At 56.5% G+C, this 20575-nt stretch overlaps 1 protein-coding gene and 1 long non-coding RNA gene across 4 annotated transcripts in view; one reads left to right on the top strand and one right to left on the bottom strand.

Moving 5' to 3' along the window:
* The window catches only part of RAI1 (retinoic acid induced 1), a 192844-nt gene that overhangs the window by 82149 nt on the left and 90120 nt on the right, over positions 1-20575 (bottom strand). The window lies entirely within an intron of this gene.
* LOC141408760 (uncharacterized) lies at positions 7060-10470 on the top strand. The gene is made up of 2 exons (XR_012425332.1): positions 7060-7244; positions 7655-10470. It is a non-coding gene; the product is annotated as an uncharacterized lncRNA (long non-coding RNA).

Genomic DNA, 20575 nt, shown 5'->3' with positions numbered 1-20575 from the left:
AATGCATTACCAGAAACATTATTTAAAGAGAGACAGAGACAGTGAGGGGGTGCTATTACCAGTATCCCCTCCCTGCCTGTCCGTCTGCATCCCTCCCTCCCTGTTTAATCGGTCCAGCTGCTGCGTCTTTTAATTTAGCCGAGCTGTATTACAGGCAGGTTTCCCAATACACACGAGCAGCTGGATGCGGTGAAAGCATCTATCGCTAAGAAAAGACAGTTCAATTAAAACACAAGAAGCCCAGTGCTGATGGAGAACGCAGGCAAAAATGCTCGCCCCAACACCACTCTGGAATCCAAGGCAAAGGGAGGGATAGGAACAAAGGCACAGGCCGCCTCTCAGTGCCAGCCGGGTCCCACCGCCAGCTCTGCTGGGAGAAAATGGGGCACTGCCTCTTTAAGGGCTGCCTCAGGCCTGCTATGGGCTCTGTTGTTATTAATTATTATGATTATGATTACTTTTTAAGAGCACTAGGACAGGACACAGAGGGGAAGAGAGGCAGGCAGCAGGGCTGGGCTGGGTTGGCCTTAGGAGAGGAGGGGGCAGAAAGAGTCCCCCTGGCAGAGCGATGGTGACCTTTGAACCTGGAGGCAGGGAAGAAGTGGCCTAGGGGGCAGATTGTGGGTTTGGCCTGTGGCTTGGGCTGGAGGGAGACGGGGTGGTAGGTGGGGACCGGGAGGGCACTCCCCACCCACTGGGATCACTCCTCATGGTCCAGCTCAACCACATTGCCCGGAGGGTCCCCACTCACTCCAATCCATCCCTTTCTCCCCAACCTGCCTCTCCTCCCAGACACTTGGTCCAGGCCTTATCTCCAAAGTTCTTGCTGAAACTAGAAGGCAGGAGGGGCAGAGTCTAGTGCATCCTTTAAGCACCAGATACACGAACACTTCACCCTTAGAATCAGTTCCTGAAGCTTAGTCTTCTCAGCGCTGGACAGAGGAGGCAGGCCAGGCGCAGCGGGGAGCATGACTGGAGCCACACAGCACCCAGGGCACCAGGATTCCCCTTGACACAGCAATGGGTGTCCTCACTCCAAGCCATGAAAATAGTGGGGACAAAATGAAACCCCAGCTATCCTCTGGTGCAAGGCCAGCTGCTCTCAAAGGCCTTTGGCAGCATGGCACACCTAGAGCATAGCCCTTCTTTTAGGCAAAGATCTTAGCCCTTTCCCTCCAGAAATCTACAGAATCTACAGGACTGTGGGGCGGGAGCAAGGCGGCTGCAGAACACCCATTCTGTGCGGCTTTCTCAAACAACAATTTGATTAATCCCTCCTCCCACTTCACAGAAAAAACTGAGGTTCAGGACAAGTGCCCTGCTTAGGACCCCAGAGCAGAGCCCACCCACAGTGAAGCACCTCTGCAGGACGCCCTCAGCAGCAGCGGCAGTGACTGGACCACGGGTGGACACCCCTGTCCCGAACCCCTGCGGGGGGCTCCCACTTTGGAGGGACAGTCTCTTGGAGCAGGATGCAAGCCAAAGCTGTTGTGGGGCAAGGGGCTGAGCTGCAGCCTGTGACGGCCTGAGCCCCAGGCCAGGGTCCTCACTTTTATTTTTATGCTGTCCTCATCTTTAAGCAGCCAGACCCACCTCAGGTGGGTCCACTAATGGGCAGTGATGGTCACCAGCCGCCCACTGTCACCAAGGCAACTACTGTCCCCTGGGCAGCCTCAGGGAGAGGTCACTAGGCCTAAAGCCTCCTCACAGACCCCAGGCTTGAGGGCCCAGTCAGGGAAATGGGCACAGTGTGGGCCAGAGCTGCTATGGCTCCTCAGGGAGCCCAGCTGGGAGGTGGTGGCTGGAATTTTTTCCTAAGAGAGAGGGAGAGAGGGAGGCTGAGGGGAGACAGGAAGAGAGGGAGAAGGAAACGGATTGGGGGCTTCCTGATCCCCAGCAGCAGCTCTGAGGCCACTGGTTCCATCCCACCTACTTACCCAAGGTGGTTTTATGACCTGGTTTCATAATTTGTAGCTGCAAGAAAAAAATTTAAAAACCCAACCCACTCAAGGTCTGGGAAACTGAGGATGAAGGAGCAGTGTACCAGGACTACCGGAAGCTGAGGACAGGGCAGACTGGGAACCTGAGGATGAAGGAGGAGTATACCAGGGCTCTGGAAACTGAGGACAGGGCAGAGGGGGAGTCCAGGCAGGGCTGGAGAAGGTGGAAGCCCTCGGGCCTCCCCATCTGCTGTGGGTGATGAATAATCAATACAGGAGACTTGGTGAAAATGAGAAATCATTCGCGGGATTCACTGCTGTCCTATGGGCTCAATTCCATATGCTAGGGGCCTGGCTTAAAGGAGGAAGGGGGTGAGTTTCCAAGGAGCCCACGAAACAAGAGGGTTGGGTGCCCACAGGCCTCTGGGTCAGGTTAGGGTCCGTGGGTTGAGAGGCCTGCTTGGGGCAGATGGAGGACCCTCCTAGGACATCAGGAACCCCAGAGGACCAGGGAGCCCCTCCAGACCACTCCCTGTGGGCAACATTTGGATATGCATCCCTCCTCATTCATGGCCCCCCATGCTCAAGGAAGAATCCCACGGAATGACCAACATGCCCTCTCTATAGGGTCTGTGGGTCCCAAATATCAGGAGGCCAGTGATGGGGTGAGAAGCAGAAGGGCAGCCCTAGCCAGGGTCAGTTGAGGTTGGGGGAGCCCTGGTGTGGCTGGGGGCTCTGGGCCCTTCAGAGTGCATCAGAGAGGAGCGGGGAGCAGAGGTGTCTGGACTCTTCAGGTGTTTAAGGAGCCTCCCTCACAGCCCCCAACACCATCTCCTCCAGGGACCCAGCTGTGGAGACAGCTGAGACCTGCTAAGCCAGCTGAATGGGATCCCTGCAGGGCCTAACCACGCCCACCTGCTGGCCTGGCCCCACCTGCTGTTCATAGGCACAGCCAGGCCCTCTGCCTAGGTGCCCAGGTCCCCTAACTCTAAAGCTGTGCTCTGCTCTCCATCCTACCCCACCGAGCCTTGGTGCTGATTCCTGGGATACAGCCATCAAGGGGCCAGGAGACCTGGGCCGCAGGGCCCACAGTCCAGCGAAGAGGGGCAGATGGCCAGCCGCCCCACCTCCACTGTGAGGTGTTGGGGAACAAGAGGGGATTCCGCAGCAGCTGCAGGCATTCCAAGGTCCCCCAGGGAAGGCTGCTGGGAAGAGCTCACCTATTATCAGTTCTGTACTGATCAGTCTCTTGTGGACAATAATTTTTTTTTTTAGATCACTTTATTCACCACTGAACAAAAAGCATCACCACCTCTCTGTGTCTCTGTCAAAATGAAGAAAAGGGAAAAGGGGGGAGGGGGTGCTGATTGCTGGGTCGCAGACAGTTAACAGGGCCAGGGTCTGGTGGCCCAGGCAGTCGTCTGGGTCCTGCTGGCGGGGGGACACAGCCCCTGTCCTTCCCCCACAAGGCCAGGCTGATGCCATCAGACGCAATCAGTCCCGGGCCTGGCAAGACCAAGGGGCTGGCCCAGACCCTGGCACAGGGGCCAGATGGGCCCCACAGAGGTGTTCCCAGCCAGCTCCGTTCTCCCCACCCCAAGCCCCAGGAGTTCCTGCCCTTGTAGGAGGCTGCATGATAAGGATGAGATAGGCCAAGTGTGGCTGCTGGGGTTGTTTTTTTTTTTTTTTTTTGAGACAGAGTTTTGCTCTTGTTGCCTAGGTTAGAGTGCAATGGCGCAATCTCAGCTCACCACAACCTCCACCTCCCGGGTTCAAGCGATTCTCCTGCCTCAGCCTCCTGAGTAGCTGGGATTACGGGCATGTGCCACCACGCCAAGCTAATTTTGTATTTTTAGTATAGACAGGGTTTCTCCATGTTGGTCAGGCTGGTCTTGAGCTCCCAACCTCAGGTGATCCGCCCGCCTCGGCCTCCCAAAGTGCTGGGATTACAGGCGTGAGCCACCGCGCCTGGCCTGGCTGCTGACTTTAAGGGAGGCGGGAGGCACGGGACTCTCTGGCCCCAGCCTTGTCCTCCGTACCCCACAGTCCATGACTTACTTCCCTGGGGAAGTGGAAACAGAGGTGCTAAGCCTGTGGGTTTGTCTGACTGCTGGCTGATTGTGTGACCTTGGGCAAGCCTTTTACCTCTGGAAATACCACTCCCAGATACCTACACAACTCTCTACCCTGGCTCCAAGTCTTGGCTCCTCTGTTACCATCTCAAGAAGCCTTCCCTGACTACTGTTTGAAACAGCACCCCTTGCACCCCCACGACTTGCCTTGTTGTAATCAAACTTGACTTGCTTTATTATTGGTCTCCTCTTTAGAACAAAAGTTCTATGAGAGCAAGGATTTCTGCCTGTTTTGTTCACAGCTATTCCCCATTGTCCAGAACAATAAATATTTATTGAATGAATAATGCACAAAATGTCACAGTAACCCAGCGAAAATATCCAGAACGAGCAGTGGAGTGGCAGCACAGAGCACATGTGGGTGGGCCAAGCAGCGGGAGATCAGGGGTGGCCACTGCTTTGCTTCATTCATTTGACAAAGAACATCTTCCCAAGGCCTGGCAGGGAAGTGGGCAGGTGGGTATGGAGGCAAACTGGCGATCCTGCTCCCAAATAAAGTGGGGGGGGGGGCCCGCAGCCCCTCTCAGCATCAGCAGACTGTGGCCACTTGAGAGTGGGAGGCCAGGGTGCCAAAGCTTCTCAGCTTTTCCCTTGAAAAAGACAGAAATCAGGATTTTATAAAAAAAGGGATTATCTCTCATTTAAGAAAATGTTATCAACCAAGTATAAAATTTTTTCTTTCATACTTGAGAATTCAAGAGAACCTGTCTGTGGCCTAAAGTTGATCACAAGCTCCTGGGGTCAAACGCTGACAGAACTGATGCAAAGGGGAGCTGCATGGGCTCGATGGCACCCGGAACAGGAGGAACAGCGCTCCCTGGCCCAGGAGAAGCTCTGGGCCCAGCACAGATGAGCAGAGCAATGCAGGAGAGCAGTGCCCTGGGCTCAGGGGGTAGACAAGGCAGACCCCTGCAGGAGGGGCACTCAGCGGCCTTGGAAAGGAGGTGCAGAGAGAAGGGGGACTGCAAAGGCTGGAGGTTCCCAGAGCTTGTGAGAACCTCTGTGGCATTCCATACCAGACACCGGGCGAGGCCCCACCCCCACTCTCCTGGGTCCCCCGCCAGGCTCCTGGGTGGCTCTCATCGCAGCGGTAATTACATAATTGATGGTACAATAAGCTGTTTCACATGTGCCTCCCTCACTAGAATGTAGCCTGAGGAGGGCAGGGACTTCCTCTGACCCTAAGCTCCAAGCTTAAAAAATGGCCCCAGAGTCGATGTCCGTTCAGTATTGCTTGGCTAAATAAACAAACGAGATGGATCCGAGCGCTGGGCTCTGTGTTGGGTGCATTTAACCCTCAACCCAGACCAAAGGGATGATACCCAGAGAGAGGTTTGAGGATGAGGGCCTGGAGGCCAGGATGCATGCGATAGCCAATCAGGAAGGAGAGGCAAAGTGTGTGCTGTCTCCTCTAGAACCCCTGGTGCCTGCACTGGTTCACTTGTGGAGCACATTTCTGCTCAGCTTACAGTCTGGATGTGGGCCGAGCTGGGTGCCGGGGACACACAGGAAACAGCACATGGCCCTTGCTCTCCAGAGGCAGACACACACACACACACACACACACACACACACAGACAACTGCCATGGTGGTGTTGAGATGTAGTGACACCCAGAAGGCTGTGAGGTGGGGAGAGAAGGATATCAGGGAAGGCTGGAAGAAGGAGGGCTTAACTATGTGAGGGAGGATGAAGGCACCCCATGTAAGCAGCAGCCTGGGTGGGGCTGGGGGGCCGCAAAGAGCAAATGGGGGCCCCTGCAGTCACCTCCCACCTCTGCCAAATTCTCTGAGCCTTCCCCGAACTCAAGTGGCCCGGCTGCTGCAGCTAGCGTTCAGTGTCCTCTGTCCTCATGGCGCCAATCCCTGGCAATCCTGCAAAGTCACCCCATCTATGAGCTGCCTGCATCCTGGCTTCCTGCCGAGCCACCCTCCTGTGTGCCTTGAGGACCATGGGTCTGCCACCCAAACCGGATAGGGGTCTCCGACTTGCTTCTACGTGGTGCTGCCTACACCCCCCTCTCCTGGCCTGCAAGACCAGCTGTTAAGGGCAATGAGCCACTAGAAGACACTTTTTGCAGAGCACACTCTAGGTCAAATCTCCCCCTCATTTTGCCGAGAGATTAATGGAAGAAGTCCAGAGTGGGCCAGTGACTTGTGCAGGACGCCCAGCAGGGCTGAGATCCCTCCACAGCTCTGTGCCTCAGAATGCCTGTCTGTCAAACAGAAAGGGAACAAGGTCTCCCTCCTGGATACGACAGCTTCCCAGAGAAGTCGTGGAATGTGCCGCTGCCTTCCGCCTTCCCCAGCCTAGGCGGAACCGCCCCTCGCTTCCCTGCCTTCGACACCCCCTCGCTGCAGCCATCCTGACAGCCGGAGAGGCGAAGCAGGCCAGCCCCTCCCAGTCCCGGTTCCACCTGGGGGAGCGGGGAATTGGCACCCCCTCCCTCCCCCAGTCCCCAGGGGAGGAAGCCGCCTGTCAGGCCGCCACGGCGTGTCAAATCCTCTTGCTGCCTAATTGTGAGACGGCGGCGTTTAAAGAAACGCTTTTCTGGCCGCCTGCCACACCGCAAACTGCTTGGTATAATTTTATTATTAAGGAGAGAGAAAAAGAGGGAGGGGGATTGGAAGAGAGAGGGAGAGAAAAAAGGGGAGAGAGAGGAGGAAATTGCTTCGTCCAAGTCAGCTGGTGGAGTATTCTGCTCAACGTGAAAGCGGGGCCGGCTTTCCAGTTGGCAAGCTGACTTCGTTAATTGCGCATTCAGTCTCTACTTAGGGTAATTGAAACGAAGCGGGGCCGGCTCTGACAATTAGGGTCTGCGACTAGGCCATTAACCCTTTCCGCCCCCGCCTACGCCTCAGCACCTCTTCGAGGTGGAGGGGGATCGCCGGGCGCCCCCGTCAAGACCCGATCCGGGGCGGTGGCAGGAGGCCCCACGCGAGGCGTGGACTGCGGCAGCGGGTGACGGGCGCGCGCCCCAGCACGAGCAGGGTTAACGCGGCGCCGGGTGTCCTGCAGCACGGCTGGGGCAGAGGGGAACCAGGAGCAGCGCAGGGTGTGTGGGGGTTGTTGCGGCCTCTCCGCCCCTCTGCAACAGATGTTTCAGCCGTGTAAGACAAAGGCAGAGCGCCTGCTGCTGCCGGAGAAAATCCGCAGGACTCCCTCAGGGGCAGGTAAAATTTCACCTTCTATTTGTGTTCCCCCGCCCGCCCCCGCCTTGTTTCCCGGCCTCTGCGCCAATCCGGAAAGCGCCACCAAAGACGCCGCGCCGCCGCCTCCGCAGCCCAGCCCGCTGACCCCAGCAAGGTCACCGCGACCTCGGGCTCCGCCGGCAGCGCGCCCGCCAGTTCTCCGCCAGCGAAGGGCGCCCCCCGGCGCCCAGTCCTCTCCTGGGGCGGGCCCCGTCCTCCGTCCCCCAGTCCCCGGTCGCTGCAGGCGCTAGGAGAGAGGAAGGGGGCGCTGCGCTCGCCATGAGGCGGAGGCTGCCCTGGACGCTCCCCGCCTCCCTCTCGCCTGCGCGGGGACCCCGGGGGGCAGTGGCCCCCCCAGCCCCCATCATTCATCTCCCTGATTCTCTCCGTAGCCGCCCTCGGAAGTCAGCCGAGTGAAGCAGCTGTTCCTTGCACACTCCACTTGACCAAAGATGATGATAAATGAGGCCGGGGCTGCAGCGGGGACGCGGCGGCGACGAGGGGCGCGCAGGGCGGGGCGTACGGCCCCCGCAGCCCCCTCCCCGTGCCTCTGTAAGGGCGAGGACGCGAAGGACAGAGGCCAAGAGCAAAATCTAAGGCCTGCGCTGCCCTCTTGGCGCCCTGAGCGACCTCGACGGCCTGCGGTGTGGAGAAACCTGGCGGAGAGCTGCGCCCGGCTCGCAGGGCCCCAGGCCGAGACCTCTTCCTCCAGGCCGCGGCGCAGTCCCGCCCCCGCCCTTCCCCCTCCCTCCCACCTCTTCCCCTAACGCTTCGGTCCCCACGGCGTCCTCGCCGCCCCCCCCGCCCCCCCCCGCCCCGTGGCTCAAACCTATTAACGCTCGTAAATAATGAATAATAGAGCGCTTCCCTCCAGCCGCGCAAGGCTGCGGGCGGGGGGCCACTGCCAGATGCGCCCGGTCCTGGGGAGGGGGCACCCACCGACGGCTGCAGAGGGGGCCCGGGCGCGCGGCCCCGCACACGTGCAACCGCGGCGCGCAGGCGGGCACCCCGCCCGGCGGAGGAGGGGGAATCCCGCTCTGCCCTCCCCAACGCCACCTCCCCTGGAGTCCTCTGGCACCGAACGAGGCGAGAGAGCGCGCGCGAGCTTCCCAGCCGGAGAGGGTTATTTTTAACCTGCCCCCCTTTCTATATCTGCCTCTCGGGTTTGCGCGCCCGCCCGCCCGCTCCACCAGCCGAGGACGCGGGCTCCTCACCTCGCTCGGCGGCTCCGGACTCTGAGCGCCTCCCCCGGCCCGCGGCCCCCGCCCCTGCGCGGGCATCGCGCGGCTAAATCTCAGCCTGGAAAGGACCGATTAGGAGCCGCGTGCCTTTCTGCGAAATATTGGAACCGGGTGGGATGGGGGCGGGGAGCCCGGCGCTGTCGTCCCTTCGCCTCCCTCTCTCCCTCCCACCCCGCGCGCAGAGTGGTTGCGAGAGGCGGCTCCTGCTCTCCCCCCGCAAAAAGGGGGCGGCCGGCCCGGGGCCCCGAATCCCCCCCTTGGTTTTCGGCCTTCCCTCCTCAACGCCCACCCTTCTTCGGTCATTTGCGAAGCTGGGGCTTCTAACACGCGGACCCTCCGGCAGCGGTGGCGCCAAGTGGGGCGTTGCGCCCCCCCCCATTTCCAGTTTCCTCCCTAAGCCACTCCAAACAAACACACCATTTAAACAGCAGCGGGCTGGCCGTACCAACAACTTTGAGGCTGACCCACCCGTGCCTGCGACCGCGCCAGGGGGCTGGGGAAGTGCCAGGGGCGCACAGTGGGGACTCCCCGAAGGCAGTTTAGTGCTGCCGTCCCCTCTTTTCAGTATCACCCTCCCTTAGACTCACCCAGATCCCTCTCTCCCAGCCCCTTCCCCTGCGGCCCAGCACCCCAGGCCAGCAGTTCAGACTACCCTCCGGCCCCAGTCAGGGAATGAGGCCGCAGGAAGTTCAAGTCGGCTCCCATTACTCTGCTCTCCAAAAGGCCACCCATCCAAACCCCAGCCTGTCCTTCCCCCCAGAGGTGGGGAGCAGCAGCAGAACTGGCTGAGCTCAGAGGCCCCCCCTGGGGCTTTGACTGGATCCCTCCCTCACTTGACATTTTCCAGACTGCTCAGTGCCCAATCCTGGAGACCCACAGGCATAGGAACCCGTGAGCACCTCCCTCCTGAAGGAGGTGGGGTAAGACTCCCTGCTGCAAGCACAGAGGAGGGAAGGCTGGAGGAAGTGGTGGGCTGAGAAGAAAGGAGCAGGGCATTCCAGCCACCAGGAGCTGCCTAGCTTGGTGGCGGGGAAGAACACCGCCTATTTGGGAACCTGAGATGGAGTTCTCTCTGGTTTAGCTGGGCTGGAGGAGACAGGCCTCAAGGGCTGGGCCCCTACCCCAAGAGGGCAGCCTGTGGTGGGGGGTGGAGATTCCTGCAGAGAGGTAAGAAGCCTGGCAGGTTCCTAGCTCCTGAGAGGGGAGGGGGTGAGGATGCCTGTGGAATGCAGATTAAAGACTGCACTGACTGTGAGTGCTGCGCGCGGGACACTCTTGGGCCTGCCCAGGAAGCCAGGCTGGTCCAGAAGGGGAGAGACAGGGACAAAGCCTCCTAAGCAAATGCAGACCCTAGCATTACAGAGTGGGGGTTCTCAAGGGGTTTCTCCCCCAGCCAGCTAGACACGGGGCATGGGCTTCCCTCAGATCTGGAAAGGTCTTGATAAGGCTCAGACTGCTGGAGCCGTGTAACTGCAGCACCCTCAAAAGTTGATGCTGTCTGTCCCCCTCCTGTGTCCAAGGTACCTCAATAGATTTTACTTCTCTCAAACTGCCCTTCTGGGAGGTGACATCACCTGTCATTTCACAGACATGGAAACTGAGCTCCAGAGAAGAGAAGGGGGTATTCCAAACTCCAGCCTCTGGGGCCCTCCCTGGTCCCCCTGTCCTAGGCCCTGTGGGTGGGACCTCAATCAGAGAGATGCCCGTGGGGCTTTTGTGAATACAGGTTACAGGCACCCCCGGGTAAAATACATGGGCGAGGAGGTCCTGATTTCCTCTGAAATTTTCAGAAGACTGGTTTCCTTGGGAGATAAAAAGGGTGGGTGGCCAGGCGCGATGCCTCACGCCTATAATCCTAGCACTTCGGGAGGCCAAGGTGGGTGGATCACTTGAAGTCAGGAGTTTGAGACCAGCCTGGCCAACATGGTGAAACCCTGTCTCTACTAAAAATACAAAAATTAGCTGGATGTGGTAGCGTGTGCCTGTAATTCCAGCTACTCGGGAGGCTGAGGCGTGAGAATTGCTTGAACCCAGGAGGCGGAGGTTGCAGTGAGCCAAGATTGCACCATTACACTCCAGCCTGGGGAAGAGAGTAAAACTCTTGTATTTAAAAAAAGAAAGAAAGAAAGAAAGAAAGAAAAAAGGGTGGGGAGGGGACTAGAGAGAAGTCCCAGGGCCTGCCATCACTGATTTCTCGCTACCCACTTGGCCAGGCTACCTATTAAGGGTTTCCACATGGGGGGTTGGCTCCTGGGGCTGCAGAATTATGATAATGAGGCCTAAGTCCCTGTGGGTCTTGTTCATTCACCTGTAGACCAAATACAAACCCCACGGAGCCATGTGCCACTCTTCAACTGTGTGTGGCTACTGTTGTGCTGAAAAAAATTAAATTCACTCAGGACCTAAGAGCTTTGGGCAGTTATATCCCCCTCCCCAACAACAGACTAACAGGTCCCATTTTGATATCAAGGGCTGGGGTTTCAAGACGGGGAACTGTAGGGGCCACGCTGTCCTGGCCTCCCCGGAGGCCTGGCTGCCCTCACGCCAGGAAGGGAGCTTCCATTTCCTGTGGGCCTAGAATGGCCGCCCCGCTGCCCCCAGTGCTCCCTGGGTGGGGGTGGATCCTGGCCAGTCCCCCAGACACGCAGTCTGCTAACCAGAAGCAGCGACCTTCGGGGAGAGCCAGCCACCAGCCAGCCACTGCTCCAGAGGCAGGCCTGGGGCCACCCGGGAGGCTTTCCTCAGGATGGAAAATATTTGCCTTTGGTTGTCGGCTGCTGCCTTGTCTTGTGTCTGAATGGACAACTGGCTGACTTCTCTCTCTTCCGAACAGCCATGAAATGCGAAGGTGTTTAAGAGTAAAAACCAGGCGAGGGCAGCTGGGCCTGGCGTCTGGCTGTTTTGAACAACACTCCTGTTTTTCTCCTAGAGTGAACAGAATACTTTCTGTGGTTCAGAATACTCCGTGCGCTGGTCCCTCTTCCCAGGCCCCGCCCCAGCCCCCACAGGCCTCACCTCCAGCTGCTCCAGACCATTCCAGAACTCCCTCCCTCTTGGCTTCTAGTCACTCAGCATCTGGGGGAGAGAGCCTCTTCCAGCTGTACATGGCTAGCTTGGCCTGGCCCCAGAACTGCTGTGTTCTGGAAAGTTGTAGGAGAATCCCTCTTGGCGGGCTCTCCAGCATGGAGAATCGCAGGCCTCTGCTCCGGAAAGGGAGGCTCTTGAGAGGTCAGATTCACCACGGCCAGGACAACCAACTGTGGGGGCTCACAGGGGCTGGGGCTCTGCTTTCAGGGGTGAGAGGAGCCACCATCTGCCCCCATGCCCACCCTGACTGTAAATGGCTAGACTCTGGTGCTGGGGACAGCTCTGGATTCATATCCCAGCTCCTGCATACGTATATGCTGGGTGACCTTGGGCGATTTACTTAACCTCTGTGTGCTTTGTGTGCCTAAGCTGCAAGATACTCTAAATTAAACAGCAAACTTCCAGTGCTGTTGTGAGACTAAATGGGATAATGTGCTTGGTAGCTGGCAGAGGCTCAATAAAGGGTAGCAACTTCCAGGGCCACCAGTTCATCGCGAGCCAGGTCCAAGTCTTATACTTTCTGTGCCTCCCAGGGAGCCGCGTGTGTCTGCGACAGAGCTGGGGAGGACATTCTGGGGCTGGGGGCTGAGGTCTGCCCACAGAGCAGTGGCCTGTCCCTTCAGGCAGGCAGAGTATCACCCTGGCGGGGTCTCAGTGCTCCTCAAACATTAACGTGTACGTCTTGGTGACACAGATTCTGATGCAGCGGGTCGGGTGGACAGGGCTTCTGTAGCTGTAAGGAACTCCCAGGTCAAGCCAGTGTGGCAGGTCTGTGACCGCAGCTGGTGTGGCAAGATCTCAGCTCTGGAAGACTCTGGGTTGTGCTGAGGCTGGGCTCAGAGAGATAATACAGGTTCTGTCCTGTCCAAGGAGGGCCCTCCAGGATTTCAGGACAAGGCTCAGGCTCTGTGTCCCCAAGCCCTCAGTCTCAAAGCTCGGGTCCCGCAGTGGCCTGGGCAACCCTCCGGACTCTCCATTTAGCATTTGTTCCTGGCAGCAATGCACGGATAAAGAGCAGTTTCATGCTGCTGAACTTGCAATCACTTCAAGGCCTGGGCCCCTCTGGGCCTCAGTTTTCCCAGTGGCACAGTGGGAAGCTGGGATAAGCTAATCCGACCCTTTCCCCTTAGTAATTCCCCCACATTGTTCTTCCCTTCCCTTCAACCCTTCCCAAAACCTAGGTCCCAGGCCTGAGCATCCATCCTAGGGGGTTGGCCCCCATCCCATGACTGCAGTCATGGCGTACAAGACTCATGCAGACGCGTAAGAACAGCCACTTCTCACCTGGGGCCTCGATGTTCCAGGCACTGTCCTAGGCATTTGCATCTACAAATTCCTCACCACAATCCAATCACCACTGTTTTACATACGAGGAAACTGAGGCCCACAGGGGTGAAGCCTATTGCCTGAGATCTTGCAGTTGGTAAAGGTGCAGGGCTGGACTCAGGCCCCCACACACGTCCTTGAGTATTTGTAAGGGAAGCAGCTGTTTGGTTTTCTTGGCACAGAGCATCTGCCTGGCCGGTGAGGGCATGAGGAAAGAGGTGCCCAATCTAGTTGGGGATGGGAGGGTAAACCGGTACTACCTCTTTGGAGAGTTTTCTGGCAATATGGACCCAAATGCAAATTACATGTGCCCTCTAACCTGGGCCCAAAGTCATCTGCACAAGGCTATCAATTGCAGTGTCCTTTGCAGCAGCAAAACACTGGAGATCCCCTAACTGTCCATCCAAGGGGGATGAGGGAGATACACCTGGGAGGTTCTACTGGCTGAGTACTGAGAGAATGGAAGCACCACATAGATTAATTGGAGCAGTCTTCAAGTTGGTGAAAAAAAGTACAGTGCAGAAAGGGTGTACAGGGCCGGGTGCAGTGGCTCACGCCTGTAATGCCAGCACTTTGGGAGGCTAAGGCAGGAGGATCGCTTGAGCACAGGAGTTTGAGACTAGCCTGGGTAACATGGGGAGATCCTATCTCTACAAGAAAAATAAATTAGGCAGGTGAGGTGGTGCTCGCCTGTGGTCCCAGCTACTTGGGAAGCTGAGGTAGGAGGATTGCTTGAGCCCACGAAGTCAGGCTACAGTGAGCTGTGACTGCACCACTGCACAGTGTAGGCGACAGAGCAAGACTCTCTCAAAAAAAAAAAAAAAAAAAAAAGTGAGCCAGGCACGGTGGCTCACTCCTGTAATCCCAGCACTTTGGGAGGCCAAGGCGGGATGATAACTTGAGGCCAGGACGGCCGACATGGCAAAACTCCATCAGTATAAAAATACAAAAATTAGTTGGGCATGGTGATGCACACCTGTAATCCCAGCTACTTGGGAGGCTGAGGCACAAGAATCGCTTGAACTTGGGAGGTGGAGGCTGCAGTGAGCCGAGATCACACCACTGCAGTCCAGCCTGGGCGACAGAGTGAGACTGTCTAAAAAAAAAAAAAAGTGTGTACAAAACATTTGTATAAAAAAGGAAGTTGTACTTGAATTTTTCTACCATGAGCATGTGATAGCTCCTAAAAGATGTAAAAACTTCTATGAATGGCTAGGCAAGGTGACTGAAGAAAGAGCCTGGTTTCAGGCTCGAATCTGGCACTGCCACTTTCCAGCTGTTTGACTCTAGGTTGGTGGGTTGACCTCAGTTTCCCCCTCAGTAGGATGGGACAAGCCCCAGTTGCCAAGAGGAGTCAGTTCCCCTGCATCCTGCAATGCACAAGATAGGGACCAGCCTCCCATTTTACGGATAAGGAAACAGCCCCCAAGTGGGGAAGGAGAACCAAACCTGAATTCCTGTACAGGCTGTATCCTCCTCAGTGGGTACGCAGCTTTCGGAGACCCAGCGGCCAGGACTGGCTCAAGTACTAAGCTGTGTGGGGACCCGCTGCTGCCAGGGCCAGGTATGGCTGACCCTTGAACAACACGGTCTACTTATATGTGGGTGTTTTTCTCAAACTCAATGAAAATTAGATGTAATTAGCATACCCAGCGTCGGAATAACTGAGCCAAGATCCCAGGATAGGTTTTTCAAAAGGTTACACCGAGTGTGCCTGCCTCTCCTGCCTCCCCCTCCACCACCTGAGACAGCAAGACCCTCCCTTGCTCCTGGCCCCAGTCTACTGAATGCGAGGACGGCGAGGATGAAGACCTTCACAATGATCCGCTTTTACTTCATGACTAGTAAATAGATTCGATCGTCTCCTCCTTAGGATTTTCTTAATAACATCTTGTTTTCTCTAGTTTACTGTATTGTAAGACTACAGAAAAGAATACATATAATATGCAAAATGTGTGTTTACAAAACGTGTGCTCATCGACTGGGGAGTCGAAAGTTACACATGAGGCCAGGCATGGTGGCTCACACCTGTAATTCCAGCACTTTGGGACGCGGAGGCGGGCAGACTGCATGAGCCCAGGAGTTTGTGACTACCCTGGGCGACATGATGTGACCCCATCTCTACTAAAAATATAAAAATTAGCTGGGCATGGTGATGCATGCCTGTAGTCTCAGCTACTTGGGAGGCTGAGGTGGGAGGATCACCTGAGCCCAGGAGGTCAAGGCTGCAGTGAGCAGAGATTGTGCCACCACACTCTAGCTCAGGCAACAGAACAAGACCCTGTCTCAAAAAAAAAAAAAAAATTTGCACATGAATTTTCAGCTGTGTGGGGGTCAGCATCCCTAACCCCCACATTGTTCAAGGGCCAGCTGAACACAAAGGCACTGCTGGTTTCATGTGTTACAATGCTTTCATTCTATTTCTACCTGCAATATGCTTTCCTTCAATCATCTGAACAAAGCAACACATGTTATGAAATTTAAAAACAGAAGCTGGGCTGGGCTTTTCTGGGCCCCAAGTCTCTGCCCTGAAGGCCTGATTGGTAGGGAGGCTCCCTGTCCAGGTCCAAATCCCCACCCCAGACACCGCCTCCCTGTGGGGCCTTGGGCAGGCTATCCAAGTTCCTTGTGCCTCAGTTTCCTTATTTGCAAACAGGCACAAGAGTACCTCAGACAATGACGTGCAGATGCCAGGAGACAACGTACATGCAGCTGCCAGACCAATGTTGGGCAGAGGAGGGCGCAACTAAGTTAGCTTTTACTTTTAAAAGGTAAGTGTTTATATAATTTTTTATAACACAGGGAAAGTTCAGGAAAATCCCTGACTGGTCCTTGCTGGCTGTGGCGGTGGGGCCGGGAAGGCAGGAGCTCCTTGAAGTGACAGAAACCTGGCTCCAGCCCACAGCCTCAGGAGCAGTGCCCGGGTGGACAGACATGCTGTTCTGCCTGGTGGGGCAGTGGCCAGAGTGGGGTCCAGCTGTCTGTGTTCCCTGGCTGGCATGTTGGGAGGAACAGACTTGGCTGACTGGCCGGAGGCCCCTGCAGCCCCAGGCCCCTGAAAGGAAGGTTCAGAAAGGCCCCTGTGTTCCAGCCTGGTCCAGAGCTGGCTTTTTCCAGACCAGGGCCTCAGGAGTCTTTGGAAAGAACACCGGGTACCTGACGCCTACTGCTGACTCGCTGTGTGACCTCAGGTGAGTCACCCCAACTCGCTGGGCTTCCGCTTCCTCACCCATAAAATAGGGATAGTGATTAAATGCCCACCTTGCAGGGTTGAGCAAAGAACCCATGAGCAAAACAGATACAGAAATGCTTTGTCATCAGCATCCTCGGGGCTAATCCGCACACCGACCAGACGTGTGTTGGGCCCTGTTCTGAGAAGCAGTCTACACATTTTAACTCATAGAGGACGAAGCAGAGGCACAGAGAGGTTAGGGCACTTATCCAAAGTCACACAGCTTGTAAGTGGCAGAAGCACTATAGTAGGTAATTATTTATCTGATGCAATTTTAAATTATAGATTATATATGCAGTTAAATAAGTTACATATAAATATACAAATTATAAATAATATAGACATTATAATTATGTGACTATTAATTATGTGCCTATTATAACTCATGGCTGTGGGGTCTGGGATAAGGTTTGGAAACTTCAAACTCAAGTTTCCAGAGGTAGCTTTGGCCAAGGGAAGAAGGGCTAGGAGGGAGCACTGTGGCCAGTGTGGCCCCTGTGGCAGGGGCTGCAGCAGAAGCTGCTCTTTCAGGTGCTGAGATTCTAAGCCCCATATTTCCTGGGCACCCTCTGTGTGCTGGGCATCAGGAGAGGTGCCATCTTCCCTGTCACATTGCATTTTTTTCTCCCTACCCCCCTCCACCACATTGTTTTAATCCCCAGAAAAAACTGCAAAGAACAGGAATACGTGAGCACCCCCATTTTATAGATGTGCAATTAAGGCCTGGGAAGCAAAGGGAATTTCCTGGTGAGTAGCAACATTTGGATTTGAACTCTATGGGTCTGGTTCCCAGTCTGCACCTGGGCAAGGATCCTGGGAGCAAGCAGGGATGGAAGAGGGCATCGGTGTCCCCCCGAAGAAGGGAGCCCTTGGGCTGCAGGGATGCCAAGCAACCTTGTTCTGTTCCATGCACTGTCTGTGGAGCAGCCTTCAGCTGCCTGCTGAAGCCTCCACCTTCTCTCCAGCTTACCCTGAGCCTCCACACTGGGCACAGGAGCTGAGCTGACCATTTTACAGACAGATACATTGAGGCATGGAAAGCCAAAGGCTTAGAACTACATTTTCTAATGCCTCTGGACTCACCTCATAGACCACCTGGCCTCTCCATCCACCCTCACAACAGTCCACCCATCTATTATTCACCCACCCATCCATCCATCCATCCATCCACCCACCCACCCACCCACCCACCTGTCCATCCATCAGTCTATCCATGCATCCATGCACACACACCCATCTATCCATCCACCCATCCACTCTCTCACCTGTATACCTCACGACCACCTGCCCATCCATCCACCCACCCATCCATTGACTCACCAACCTACTTTCTTTCTATCCATGCATCCAGGCACACATACCCATTTGCCCATCCACCCTTGCAAACCCCCATCTGTCCATCTCAGAAGCAGTTATTAAGTGCCTACTGTATGCCACACACCTGCTAGAGACTGAACACCCAGAGACAGCTGTGGGCTCAGAGCCTCATGGAGAAGGCAAATGCCAGCGCAAGGGAAAGGGCCCTACGTCATACCTGAGTGGGAACAGGAGGGCAGAGGGGCTTCCCAGGGGCATGACACTTCACCAGGGATGTGCTGGAGTTAACAAGGGAAAGAGGAAGAGCCTGGAAGGCAGGAGAGAGTGAGAGATGGTAGTGAGAATGCAGGCTGGCTCTCAAGTGGAAGCAAAAGGCAAGAAATGAGAGATGGGCAGGGTCTATGTGGTGTGGGGCCTTCTGGGCCACAGTGGAGAGCCCCAGAGGGTGAGCAAGAGTGAGCATCACACGTGTGTGTTGGGGAGTCTGCAGTGGCTATGGCGAGGCAGGGTGGATTGGTGATGGGGGTGAGAGGGGAGGCCAGGAGGCCAGTAAACAGTAAGCTGGGACTGTGCCCCAGAGAGCAATGATGGGGCCAGACCAAAGTGGTGGCAGGGGCTGGAAAGGCAGGGCGAAATTCTAGAAATGTCAGGAACAGAGCATTGGCAGGACTTCACAGCCGATTCCAGATACTGGTGGGGAAGAAGAAATTTCTCCAAAGTCCACGCTCCTAAGCACCAGTTAGGAATCCCTTCCTCCTCCTGGACTGGAGAAGATGCCTCACCCAACCTCCCATACATATCGCCAACCCTTGATTCTGGCTTACACTTCCTGGTGTGCCACAGCCCAGCAGGGGCAATACCCTTAGGTGACAGATTGCATGTCTGAGGCCCAGAGAGGGCAAGGGGACACACAGCATGGCAGCCCAGAGCCACGCACCATCTCCGTCTCCAGCACAAGCCTGCGCCAGTATGTTCTTTCCCCTAGGCTCACTGCAGGTGGGGGGTGGCAGGGACAGAGTGTGACATTTCAGGCCTATATGGTGGTGGCCTCCCTCTGGCAGTGCCTCCTTGGCATCACTGTTTGGGTGTCAGTGGGAGTACTGGCTCCCAGCACAGGGATGAAAGGCGGATGCTGGGGGCTTGGAAGGGAGTGAGATTCCCATGGGAAAGGGATGACTCTGCATACCAGCCCCCGACAGGCTGGCTTTGATGGTGGATCAACCCCAGCGGCTCCTCGGGCACCTGCCCCTTGCTGGGAAACAAAGGCGGCAGGCGGTGGCCATGGTCGTGTGTGCACACGAGCAGGGAGCCCCCGGCAGCCCCTGCGTCTCTGCCATAGCTTTGTCTCTATTCCTGTCTCCTTTTCGGGCAAAAACCCCCCTCATGGACTGAATGCACTCCAGGTTGATGCACCCTCTGTCCCCACAGCCTCCAGAGCCCCTTGGCCACTTCCACTCCCACCCTCAGAGCCACTGCTAAAGGATTTTGTCTCCCAAACAAACTGCATTTAGAGATCACCCACTTGTTCCCTCTCAGGGCCTCAAATGAACAGCTAGTTGGGCCTTTCATGGACGTGCTCATGTCAGGGGCTTGTGGGCTACATTTGCTGAATGAATGAGTGAATGAATTTGGTGGGTGGGTGGGTGGATGGATGGATGGATGGATGGATGGAATTCTAACCCCAAGCAAAGCCACTGCTGTTTTTGTTAGCCTAAGCAAAACATGATTTCCCTAAGGCTTTTAAAAACATGGTGGGTAGCTCAGAGGGCCCTTCTTAATGACACGTGGGCTGGGAAACTCAGGGGCATGGCCCTGCCAAGGCCAAACAGTGGGGTGCCCCTGAACCCTGGGCTCCTGTCTCCCCATCCATTATCATCCCAGGGTCTCCAAAGCTCCCCCTAAAGCCCCCTTTCCTGAGCTCCCACACACCCCCAGGATTTCTCCTGGCCTGTGAGTATCCCAGGCCCTGGGTCCTTAGGAGCCTCCTTATTGAGGGCCAGAGGACACGGGCAGAGGGAGGGCACATGCCTGCTTGGAGGCCGCCTAGCAGCTTTGCAGCCGGCGAGAGTAGGGCGTTTGTCATCTGCTGAGGACAGTGGGGATGGTTTAAGGTGAAATTTAAGCCCATTAGTGCTTGGCTAATGACAGCAGCAGCAACGGGGAAAATGAAGATGGCAGGGTGTGTGAGCACCCATAAATTGCTGGGGCTGGCGCCGCCTGTGTCCTTGGGCCTGGCTCCCCGGCCCCTCCACTAGCTTGCACCAAGTCGCTATCCGCCCCCACCCACCCTCATGGACCCCCCTGGCTGCTGGCCGGCCCTGGCCCCTGACCTGGCCAGGCCTCGCAGGCCGGGCCCCCAGGGTCAGTGTGCGGCTGGGGCCTCAGCCAGGGCGTGAGAAAGGAATTGGCCGGGGAGCCCAAGCATGGAAGAGGCAGTATCTTCTTAATCTCCCTCCTTTTATAACTTCTGTCTTTTTTATGCACATGCAAGGATCCCAGCTCAGCCGCCAGCATCTCTTCCCCAGGCTGAGCCGTCTCCCTGCAGCTAATGCCTGACAGCTCTGTTTATGTCTCCCCATAATTCTCTGGTTTTATGTTTTTTTTTCGGGGCCATTAAGCTCCCAGCCACAGGCTCCTTCCCCTGCCCCCGCCTGCCTTTGTCCTTGAGGCTCAGCCGCCCCACCACCCTGTGGGAGACAGGCTGTCTCCCTACCCCGCAGGTGGACAAGGATCCTGTACCCTGGCCGGAGGCCTCACTCAGGATGGCTGCAGTGGAGACTTCTGGTCCCAGGCCCTCCTGACAGCAATCCCTCTTCCTCCCGCCCCTCCCATCACAGGCCTTGAACCGCCTGGTTCCAGGGGAGACCCCACCTAGGGTCCTGGAGGGCCCACCCAGCAAAGCCCTCTTGCCCTGGGCAGGGACCCTCTGCTCATCTGCCCTGCCATCCTCCCAGTCGCTGCTCCTCGGTCCCATCCTCTGGCCTCTCTTCCTGGGTGACCGTATCTCCTCCCAGAGCCGCCTCCTGAGGGCAAAGCCCCCCATTTCCCTCCACCTGACCAATCTCTTCAGTCTCCACTGCAGCCATCCTGAGTGAGGCCTCTGGCCGGGG

The sequence above is a fragment of the Macaca fascicularis genome, chromosome 16 (assembly GCF_037993035.2).
Source record: "Macaca fascicularis isolate 582-1 chromosome 16, T2T-MFA8v1.1".
NCBI lineage: Eukaryota > Metazoa > Chordata > Mammalia > Primates > Cercopithecidae > Macaca > Macaca fascicularis.
Note: the sequence above shows the minus strand (reverse complement) of the source record. Positions and strands in the feature narration are given on the sequence as shown.